This window comes from Diceros bicornis, chromosome 38 (genome assembly GCF_020826845.1).
Source record: "Diceros bicornis minor isolate mBicDic1 chromosome 38, mDicBic1.mat.cur, whole genome shotgun sequence".
NCBI lineage: Eukaryota > Metazoa > Chordata > Mammalia > Perissodactyla > Rhinocerotidae > Diceros > Diceros bicornis.
In genome coordinates, this window is record NC_080777.1 from 28,195,818 (window position 1) to 28,208,524 (window position 12,707).

Genomic DNA, 12,707 nt, shown 5'->3' on the forward strand with positions numbered 1-12,707 from the left:
GGAGTCCAATGGGCCAAAATTCTCATCCCACTTTCTCAGATATTGGGGTAATCAAGGAGAAAAATCTGTATTGTAAAGATGTCGATTCTCTCCAAATTTCTTTACCAACAATATGTTCCAATTAAAATTCTAACAGGATGTCTTCCTTTTTTTTTTTTTTTTTTGCTTGAGGAGGATTAGCCCTGAGCTGACATCCATGCCAGTCATCCTTTATTTTGTGTCTGGGGCACCGCCACAGCACTGCTGAGGAGTGGTGTAGGTCCACACCTGGGATCTGAACCCACAAACCTGGGCCGCCAAAGCAGAATGTGCAAACTTAACCACGATGCCGTAGGGCTGGCCCCCAGGATGTCTTCTAAATAATAAAATTATTTTAAATTTTAACTGAAAAAATAATGTGTGAAAATAGCTACAAAACTTTGAAAAAAAAAGAACAGAATAAGAAAATTTTAGTACAGAGTGTTAAACATATTGTAAATGAGCACTAAAGTAAGCCAGTGAAATACTAGTTCAGGAGAAAGATATACGAATAGAAGAGAATGGAAAATTCTATAAATAGACTAAAGCAGCAGTTCTTAAAATGTGGTCCAAGGGCCCCTGGGGGTTCCTAAGACCCTCACAGACATGTACAAGTCCCTCCCTGTCCCAACTACATGTCTACGTGAGACCAGACTTTCTTCATATTCTTCAAGGAAAACAAGATACCACAACAGATGACTTAAAAAGCAGGTATAAGACCCCAGCTTCTTCTATAAGGCCAGACATTAAGAGATTTGCAAAAACCAGCAAAGCAATGCTGCTTTTCTCACTAGTTTTTTTTCGTTGTAGGAAAATAGTTATTTTTCATAAAAATACGTTATTTATGTTAATTTATCATAGTCTTATTATTTTTTAATGAATTAAAAAATATTTTTTAGTTTTAATTCCTAATATAATACATATAAATTGATAGAATCCACATGAGCAAAAGCTCTTTGAGATTCTCAAAAAATGTTGAGAACATCTGCAGCCAAAAACTCTGAGAACTACTGGCCTAAATAATATATCGAGGTTTAATATACAACAAAGGCAACATTTCAAACTAGTGGGAAAAGGATAAATTATTTCATATTGTCAGAACAAGAAGCCAGTTATTTGGGGGAAATGTGTCTCTGTGTCTAAGTAGAGCCAAAACAACTTTCTAAAAGGAATCTCCTTCTCAGTTTGAGATGCTCTCTCAACTCCTGGCTGGTGGAAGTTGGATAGTTAATATTCCAACACATGTCCCCATTAAACATCTCAGTTTCCATAAATGGGTCCAATTCCCATCTATAGTTTAAATGACTGTCCGGTGATAACAGATACCATTGTAGCCCACAAAATTTGGTGTTTTCAAAATTTTCTTAATTTCCAATTCTGAGTTTCCACCCCAATGGGCTGATGAGAAATTTGACCTCAAGTCATAGTTGGGGCTCTCCCACTTCCCCCAGGGTTGTGACAATATCCTGCAGTGTTACTCTGTGCCAAAGTATCATCCTTTCACACTGGGTACCAGGGAGACCACCACGATCTCAGTCCACAAGGTCCCTTCAGGGTCAGCACCTTTAGATCACACCATGAGGCTGGAAACCCCTGACCATTCCTCTCTGATGTCTGGCTACCTTCCAGGACGCGGCCAGTGCAGCTCACCAGGACCCGCATGTCTGTGAGACCCACCATGAGCCCTCCCAGGTGGAATAACCATCCTTTTATTTTCTGTATTTAACACCTGGGCATCCTTTTATAGGCCACGCTCTAACTGCTGCCCTTGATTACCACCTTGGGCCCAGCTGTGTCATTCCCTCTTTTATGGGCGCCTGCAGTTCATATGGTACAATCACCAAGTGCATTTAAACATATCTGGGTCTCATGTATACAACAGGAAGGGCCGTCCCTTTCCCCACTTCTCGCAGTAAATGAACTCAGGAGTCAGTTCTATTTCTTCTCCTGCCCATCCACCTCGCCTCAGTGTGCTTCCCCATGTGGTCCTGTGTGGCATGCCATGCCTCTCGCCCCTAGGGAACTGTAAGTATAATAAACTTCTTCCTTCGTGACAATCACTTCCGTGTCTGCGTGTCTTCCCATACCCAAATAAAACAAATCTGAATACCATCGAAGACACCAGGGAATTTCCGTTTAGTTAGAAGTCCTTCCTCTCTCTTCATGGTCCCCTTGGAAGCATCCAAATGCTTCTTGCCACTGCCCTTGTCCTGGATGCAAAGCTGGATTTCTTTCTTTTTTTTTTTTTTTTGATGAGGAAGATAGGCCATGAGCTAACATCTGTTGCCAATCCTCCTCTTTTTGCTGAGAAAGACTGGCCCTCGGCTAACATCCATGCCCATCTTCTTTCACTTTATATGTGGGACGTCTGCCACAACATGGCTTGATAAGCAGTGCCTAAGTCCACGCCCAGGATCCAAACCCGGAAACCCCAGGCCGCTGAAGCGGAGTGGATAAACTTAAGCCCTACCCCACCGGGCTGGCCCCTGGATTTTGATAACTGGCTTCTTAATCATTCCTGAGCCTGAACCCAGTGATCTCGTTTCCACATTTTTCTGCCTTCATCTTTGGTTTTGGGTATCTTGCTAGGACCTTGCACCTTTACCAGCTCTAGGCACTGTCCTCCACATTCCACGGTCTCATTACCCAAGAACAAACCTCCCCACTTCCAGCTGTTCCTCTTAGCTAGTCTGCTGTACAGCCTCATCTTGATTCACTCATCTAGAGATATTACTGGGCATATATTAAGTCCCAGGCATTGTGTCAGGCATTGGGTATCTATCAAGAAACAAAGAGGCTTGGTCCCTGCTCTGTGGTAAGGTCAGGGATTCCCAACTTTGAGCTCCATGATGTAATCTTCCCCTGGCTCTGACCTGGCTCCCATCCTGAGACATCCCCTGGTTATGTGCCAGAACTCGAGGGGATGGCGTCCACATGCGTTGGTGCTGATATTCCATGTTTTCCTGTCCACGGAGATAGTTATAGTTTCAAGTCCTACATCTCTCTGCCTCTCCATTCCTCTGTAGATCACTGACTTGGCTTAGCAGAAGCCTGGAAGGAAGACAGGAAGAGGTGATATTCTGTATTTGAGGAGAGTGAGAAAGGTTTGGAAGAGTAACTTGATAGAACGGAGAAGGAGATTACCTGGGACAGGTAGCTCAGCTGAGGTTGGAAATATGAACACGTTATTGAGGTGCTTTTCTATAGAGTTTAGTTTATTCATCTTGATCTCTTTGTGGCTTAGCCTAAGTTGGGGATGGGTATGGGGAGGGGTGGCAGGGAGAAAAATGGATGAAGAACTAACATTTATTGAACTCCAGTTATATCACAGTCTTTATTTCCATTTTTTTTTTTTTTGTGAGAAAGATCAGCCCTGAGCTAACATCTGCCAATGCTCCTCTTTTTTTGCTGAGGAAGACTGGCCCTGGGCTAACATTTGTGCCCGTCTTCCTCCACTTTATATGGGACACCGCCACAGCATGGCCTGACAAGCGGTGCGTCGGTGCGCGCCAGGGATCCGAACCTGCAAACCCTGGGACACCGAAGCGGAGCACGTGCACCTGACCACTGCGCCACCGGGCCGGCCCCTTTATTTCCTTTAATACATCATCCCAATGAGATAGATATCACTGACCCCATTTCGTACAAGAAAACATAAAAATTAGGTTACCCAAGATCACACAGGGAGTAACCGTTCATCCTGGGATTAACCTAAATCTCTGTGGTGCCAAATTTACTTTGTATCTTTCAGGACACTTTCCATCACTTTAAAAAATGTGGATATTTTTATGTAAAATGTCCTCCTGATCCATTCTCACATGTCACCACTGTAACAACATCCAAGCTCCTTCAGCTCAGTGTCTCTCATGCTATAAGGAGCATACGAGCTACCTGGAGGTTTGATTAATATGCGGGTTCTGACTCAATGGGCCCAGGATGGAAGCAAATAGCCTGCATTTCCTACAAGCTCCCCAGTGATGCAGATACTGCTGGTCCATGGAACACACTGAGTAGCAACACCTTCATCTCCTCCCCGGGATCTTACAGATGACAAACCAAGGCTCATAGAGGATGAAGAGACTCCTCGAAAGCACAGGTATTAGCAGCAGAGCCAAACGAGACCCCAGAGTCAGGTGTTCCTTTTACCATACTAAGCTCTCTATGTCACATAAATTATTACTTAAGATTACAAAACACAACAGCAAATGCATTCATTTGATCTGTTTTCACATTTGGTAATGAATTGAAAAACTAGAAAAAAATGTATTAATGACAAACCTTCCTGCCTCACATTTCTCAGAAAGAATAAAAAATGTGAAGTGTAATAAAAACAACGGATACACATCTTCTGGAGAATGTGTTTATTGTGTATAGAATATGCAAACTAAAATTGCTGTTAAACATATAATTTACTACAGTGCTTGCAAACAAATTACACTTATTTTATGAAAATGCTTGAATTTGTGTTGTTTTTACTTAAGACACTCATTTGCTAGTGGTTTTTACGATGGTCTAAATCTGTCCCTCAACAATGAAACTTGATACACTTTAAAAAAAATAATTTCCTGTCTCAATTCACAGGGTAGGCAATGTTAAAAAATGTGGTAAACCAATACAAATATATAAATATATATATAAAGAAAGAAATATGTAAATATAATTGTTTCCCAGTTTTCACACATGTTGTATATTAGAGCATAATAGTTTCATATGTTTTTGGTACCCAGGAGTAATTTTTTTCTAAAATTGTTCATGTCACAAATGCAAATATCAGCTGATGTCTGTAATGAGGAAAGAAAAATTTAAAAAATAATAAATTGTGGGGATTTTTAAGCTATACACATTCAAATGTTTAAGTGCAGGCATCACCTTAATTAGAGCAGCCATCAGGTTAAGATCTGATTTTTAGACTGATGTGATTTAAAATGATGCACACCTCAAGCAATCATGGGATATAATCAAGGCAAAACTTCTTTTTATGTAAAAACATAATTAGCTCTATAATCAAAGGCTAAATAGAAGGAAAAGTTATTGATTTTAGTTGTTTTTTTTTCTTTTTGGAAACATTAATCATAGTTGCCTTTTAGCAGTACTATAACTAGCATCTTAAACACATTTAAATGGCCAGTTACCGATATTTTAGCACGTGAATTGTCCACAACTACCTCTGCTCCTCTTACCCCTTTTGAATTCCCTCTTGGTTAATCCATTGCTGCTTAAAATGTTGAACAGAATTTAGGGCATGGCACGTTCCTGTCAATCGATTTGTTGTTCTTTAGACATTAATTTGTATTTTTTATTTGTTTTTGGAATAGGTGTGTTTGGGGAGGATTTCAAAGGTGCTAAACCGTTGTTTGGGGAATTATCTCTGGCTCTGCTAGGATGGGAAGATGTGGTCATGACATCGAGAGCGCATCTCCAGAACCAAATGGCTCGAGTTTGAATTCTGGCACTACCGATGAGCTCTGCATCCTTGGGCAAATTATTCGAATTCTTTATTCCTCAATTTTACCATCTATAAACTGGGTTAATAGTAATAATACTTACTAAGGCAGATATTTTGAGGATTAAAATAAGACAGGACCCAGCCTAATGAGATAGGGTCGTCCACAAGGCCCCTGGCCTAACTAGATGAGGCCCCTAACCATTTGACAAGCTAGGAGAATCAGATAGCGACCACCAAGATCCACTTTCTGCAGCCTCGGGATTTTCCCAGGCTTACACATGCGCCCTAGCACCCAGGAGTTGACTGAAGGTGACCTTTGCCCCATTACCATAGTAAAAATCCCACCCAGAGGTGGAGAGCCAGCGTGCTAATGATACATGCAATGCACGTGGTGGGACATCAAACAACAGTGCGAGGGCAAGAAAAACCCCGCCTCTATATGCCATGACAAGGCTCCTCCCCAGCCTTTGCCTAATAAAAGTCCCACAATCCCGCTCCCTAATTAGCCACTCACCTGCCCCTTTCCTTTCCGCACTGGCTCCCTTGTGCCTCTCTCCTGCAGAAGCTAATCAACTTTTACTTTCCTGCTCCCAGTTGTTGTCTCTCTTGATTTCCATCCTGGGCCACAAGAACCCAATGCACCGGTAACACAACCGGTTGATAAATAACTATGTAATAGTTTGAAAACTTGGACTTGAGGCTCCTTCTTGATTTGGGCTACCCATATTAAAATTTCCAATTAATCTTTTGGATGATAATATTTTAAAGAAAAAAATATTAGCATAGAAATGACATATTAAGTTTTACTACCTACAGCAGTCACAAGTGTACTTCAAGCAATGAAAAGCTTGAAAAAGAGAATAACGAGGCAGAAGGGGACCTGCCATGACACATGGACGTGTCTTCTGTGCTGTCAAACCAATGCATTATTTACCCCCAGTTCATTGGGAGTGATTTTAATGAGGAAAAAGCAGGTGAGGTCAAAAAATATGATAAAAGGTAAAATTTTAGAATAGTTTGTGTTTCTTTTTACTGTATTGGTATCCTGTAGCTAAGATAAAAGTAATTACAATTTTCAAAAGAGTTGTATACAACACTTACTCTCATAAGTAAATATAGACAATTGTCAGTAGAAACTGCACAGCCCAGAGCCAAGCACGAGTGTTCTTAATAAATGTTAGCTACATTATTATTGGTGGCAGCAGTGCTCTCATACAACTCATGTGAGATCAATTCAGAAATCTTTGATTGAAAAGAACAAATTTTTGAGACAAAATGGCTGAGTAGCTGAGTCAATCCAATAAGAAGCTAACTTCAGGGGACTTGTACCCAATCTAAGAATCATATGACAGTCCCCTTGGTCACAGTTTCTTAGTCCTTAAGTATAAAGCAGACAAAACAATGATTTGGTATTTTAGCCATGTTAACTATTGAAAGATTACTCAAACATCCTCTGATCAAAATTTTGCTTTTGTTTTTTTTGTTTTGTATCTTTCTAATTTTCAAGTGTCCCTCCTGCTATAACCCAGCTCAGCTTACAATATCTACACTACCCTCGTTTTTTTCCAAATTAGATGCTTGACTGTTGACCACTTCTAATTCTCACTATGTAAACCTCATTAATTCTTTTAATCATATCCTTGTCACCAAATCAAAGCTTTAAAATGTCTTGTCTATTTTCTTCATGAGATTTCCTTTGTATACCTCATAGTTAAAAAAAAAGAAAAACCAGGGCCAGCCCAGTGGCAAGGTGGTTGGGTTTTCATACTCCACTTCGGCAGCCCAGGGTTTGTGGGTTCAGATCCCGGGCGCAGACCTACACACCACTCATCAAGCCATGCTTGAGGAAGTATAGAGGAAGATTGGCACAAATGTTAGCTCAGTGACAATCTTCCTCAAGTAAAAAGAGGAAGATTGGCGATAGATGTTAGCTCAGGGCCAATCTTCCTCACCAAAAGAAAAGAAAAAAAAATCTAAAATCGACTCAAGAAGACACAGAAAATCTAAAATCCTCTATGTTTTGGACAGTGTAAAGACTAAATAAGATAAAAACTAGAAAATTGATTGAGGCAGTTCACTATATTAACAAAATATATGAAAAAAATCTTATGATTGTCTAAATAAGAATATAAAGAGTATTTTATAAAATTCAGTATTCAATTGCAGTTTTTCAAAAAGCAAAAAGTGGAAATCTCATAGAAAACTAAAAATTGACGGTAAATCCTTAAATTAGTAAAGGGCATATACCTCCCCCACCCAAAAAAAAAACCCATATATGATAAACATGATATTCAATGACTGGAAAAGCATAAAAGACATTTGTAGAGAATATGATTTCTACATAGAAAACCTAAATAATCTACCAATTAAAATTAACAAGAATTTAGCAAAGTTTCTGGTCAAACAATCAATAAACAAGAGTCTATTTAATTTATAGACATCACCAAAAATCAGTTTAAAATGTACATTTAAAAAGATAATGTTTAAAAATTTTAAATTACAAAAAAATAAATCTAACAAAACATGTATGAGCTCTTTAAAAGAAAATTATTAAGTGAACAATACTTTTAAAAGAGCTAAATAAATTGAAATATATACCATGTTTATAACGGGAATATTCAAAATTGTGAAGATGTAAATTTTTTTGAATCACGTGTCAAGAGTTATTATAAAGCTAAAATAATTAAGAAAGTATGATTTAACCAATAGGACAGAATGGAGAGCCAGGGAGCAGGTACACACATGAAAACTTGATTTATGACCCAGCAAGTAATACAGATTGGTGGGGAGAAATATAGACTATTCAGTAAGTGGGGCTATGACAATTGGTTATCCATGCCCAACAAATGAAATTGTATCTCTATTTCACATAGCGCACAGAAAATCTGTTCTAGATGAATAAAGCCTAAATGGGTAAAGCAAAATTATGACATTAAAAATGATATTGCAAAATATCTTTAGAATGAAAGAGTAAGGAAGAGTTTCTTAATTGATATGCAGAAAATAAAAAAACAAAAATTGATAAATATATTCAACTATATTAAAATTAAGAGCTACTGTTCATTAAAAATAACCAACAAACAAAAAATACTGTAAGGAGAATAAAAACAAAGGCATATATTGAACATAAATAGATATTTTACAGAATGGGAAATGTTCAACTTCTTTAACAGTAGAGTAAATGCTAATTAAATTCACATACATTTCACACTTATCATATTTTTAAATGTGAAAAATCTTTGACTGCAAAGTGGTACAACCACCCTGGAAACCAATCCTGCCTTACCTGGCAAGGCTGACCACGTGCATTCCCCATCACTCATCGCTGCCATTCCTGAGTCCACACACTAGCATATGGTAGTTCTATTTTACATTTTTTGAGAAAACTCCATACTGTTTTCCATAGTGGCTGCACCAATTCACATTCCCACAACAGTGCACAAGGGTTCCTTTCTCCACATCCTCACCAATACTTATTATCTCTTGTCTTTTTGGTAACAGCCATTCTAATAGGTGTGAGGTGATATCTCACTGTGATTTTGGTTTGCATTTTCCTGATAATTAGTGATGCTAAGCATCTTTCCACGCTTCTGTTGGCCATCTGTATGTCTTCTCTTCAAAAATATCTGTTCAGATCCTCTGCCCATTTTTTGATCCAGTTGTTCATTTTTTTGTTGTTGAGTTATATGAGTTCTTTATATATTTTGGATATATCTCATTTGCAAATATCTTCTCCCATTCAGTAGGTTGCTTTTTCGTTTTGATGATGATTTCCTTCTCTGTGCAGAAGCTTTTCAGTTTGATGTAGTCTCATTTGTTTATTTTTGCCTTTGTCACCCTTGCTGGAGGAGACAGAATGCATATTTAGTACGTATATTGCCTACTGATTCAAAAATATTTGTCACTAAATATATTTTGGTAATATATAATAATTATAATTGGTAATGTACAATCATTTGCATTAATATACAACATGTATCTATTTCCTAGAACTATGTTCACTGTATCCTTGCTTTCTGCTCTGGAAATGAATGTAGATCCTTTATGTATGTTGTATATTTCATTCTGCTGTGTAGTCCCCCAGCTGGGGTTAGCCTTATGGAAGCCACCTATCTTAAGCTGTGAACCGTAGTTGAGGGAAGGTACCTTGCAGTTTGGGTGCATATTTTCTCTCCTGGGTAAATTACAAATCTCTGGGGACCTCAGACTATTGCACTCAGACTTGTTTCCCTCATCAAGGCGCAGCCAGGTGCTGCCCCGGGAAAACACACATGCATGTTTTCGTGAGTTGAATGGTTCAGCTCAGTCCTTTTGATGAGGAGGAGTTACTGAAGAATGGGCTGCCTCTTTTATTTTCCGTGTTTTGCTCTCAGGAATGTTTGAATTGCCTTTTAATTTTGGTTCTGAAAGTATGGTAGGCTTTTCTGTAAAAGCACAAAGTATTACTTTAATAAGAAAATCCAGAAGAGATTTATCACTGGGACTACAAAAGTGAGTTTAGCCATCATCCCCCGCCTCCCTGCATCCCATGGCCTCGCCCCTCCTTTAAAGTGCAATAGTTGCGTGAAAATACAAACTGTCTTCTCCAATGACTCTCCTTCCTATAACCCTCTCCTTCATTACCAGTGTTTCTATGGAATCAGTAGTGAATAGTGCAAAGAGAAATTCTTTAACAAATAGAATGTTTATTTTTTGAACATGAGATTTATCAAAGGTTCCTAGCCTTGGATATCCTACAGCTCCTTTATGATTTTAATAACACCGAGATGTATTCTACAATTGAAAACATTGAGTATCTGGTTTAAGTTGCCTTTATCAGTGTGAGAAGCTCAGTTTATGGACTTAGTTATGGACAGATTGCCAGCTGTCTATCTATCAAGTCCAGATTACGAAGAATAACAGAAGCAGAAAACAAGAATCATCTTACACTTTCTGGTTAATGTACTGTATACAAATTAATAGAACAAATGAAGGTGATTTTAGGGGGAAAAATGCGTCAATTTACTGTCAAGTTTTTCACAGAAATTTGTTGCACATAAACTTTAATTGGGTTCTTATTGTATTTAGCTACATTTGAAATATCTTTGAAGTGAAGAAGATCATTGACTCACATTTTTAGAAGAAATGATTGAAGAGTAACCTTTAAAAAAACCCTCATGAATACAAATGGATTTTAATGGGGGTCTATTATCACCTCAATGCTTGTATGCAACTGCATTAATATTAATGAGAGTTAGACACATGCATTTATGAGAGATGAATAGACTCTTATTGTGTTTACTACAGGATTGTCAAGTTTGTCCAGAAACCTGTAGTGTTGAACTTAACCAGACCTGCCAACAACAATGAATATCAAGAGAGAAGGAAATCTTCTTTAATATTTACACCTTTTTTTTCCTCCCTGTCTCTCAAGGATATACCATTTCCTGTAGGAAAAGGGATTTTAAAATATGTGCGCTCATTGGTTTGTAAAATTTGCTTCAAGTGACAAGCTAGGACCCTGCGTAAATAATTAATAAGATAGAAATAAATGTGAAGTAGGCTGGTTTCATTCCTCTAAGGGTTAAGCTCCATTTCTGTAAATTGGTTTGTCCCCTGTGTCAGTGCTTACGTGCCTGCACATCTGGGCATTCTCCTTGGCTCTTTCTTGGTGTACTGAGATCATCAGAGATTTGCTAGTAGTTGACCTGTTTGGATTGCACATAAGTGGCATCTGTTAAAAGATAATGTAGTTCTGCAGTGCACTATTAAGTGCTGGCCACAATATTAACTTGTGGCCAAACCAGTTTAAGGACTCCTGAGACCTCATTCTCCTTCAGACAACTTCATTTTGTCCTTACTGTAATCTCCATTATAAATGAAGCACTTGGGTTGAGATCAAAGATCTGTGTATCATACAGCCTGTCAGTCCCATGTATGCAGTAATTAGTTATCAAATCTTTACGGTCTCATTTCCACTCACCGTCTCCTTCCCTCCACAGGCTCCCTGCCCCAAGAATAACAGCCACTAAAAATCCACACAGCTCTTCCTAGGAGAGAAAGGATCGATACAGTGTGAAAGTCAGACGAGTTAACCCCGAGTACGTACTTGATGAAGCCGCACCACTAACAGATCATTTCCATGCTTCAGAACATGGATGGATCTTGCAACTTCTTTCCAAATGCCTGGACCTGCCTTCTTCAGTAGGCAACACGTGTCAGAGCAATACTTGCTTTCCCTTTGTCACATTAACAGATTCAATTTGAGTTAGAATTTGCATGGAGAAGCCAGAGGTTAGCAAGTAAACACAGATGGTCTCCTGGATATATAACAGATCAGCAAAGTTGCTGATCTATACATTTAAAAATGGCAGCCCAAATATCATATTATGAGGCTGGCAATAACCTAGAGGTTAATTAACTGTACATGAAAGAGGAACACTCATTTAATATGAGTAAACTGAATTCAGTTCAAGTGCCTATAGACCAATAAGCATGATTAGACAACGTGACAAAAAGTTGCTCAAAACAGAGCCAACTGTGTTTTAGCAAAAAGATAAATGACGTGTGTCATTTATATATGAGCTGATTATCAGAGTGAGGCAAAGCTGAACTCAAACTTCCGTTTCACTGATAGCAAACAAAAAAAAAAAGGAGAGCCAGCCCTGATGGCCTGGCAGTTAAAGGTCTGCACACTCTACTTCCTCAGCCCAGGTTTAGTTCCCAGGTGCAGAACCACACCACTCGTTTGTCAGTAGCCATGCTGTGACAGCGGCTAACATGGAAGAACTAGAAGAATTTACAGCTATATGCAACTATGTACCAGGGCTTTGGGCGTGGGAAGGAAGAAAAAGGAGGAAGATTGGCAACAGATGTTAGCTTAGGGCAAATCTTCCAGTACAAAAAAAAAAATTTCTTTAAAAAAAAGAAAACAAAGAAAGTTAGTTAACAACTCCCAGGTCTCTAAGGAAGACATGCATGTGTCTAGTGTGCACCTAGTTTATTTCTAGCACTCTAACAGAAATAATACAAATTATATATCATTATTTTTAAAAAAAAAACTCAGTTAGAAGAAATATGTGGTAAGAAATTTTAAATCACAAAGGTTTTTTTGTTTTGTTTTGTTTTGTTTTTTTGTCCCAGGGCTGAGGAAGATCAGCCCTGAGCTAACATCCATGCTAATCCTCCTCTTTTTGCTGAGGAAGACCGGATCTGAGCTAACATCTATTGCCAATCCTCCTCCTTTTTTTTTCCCCAAAGCCCC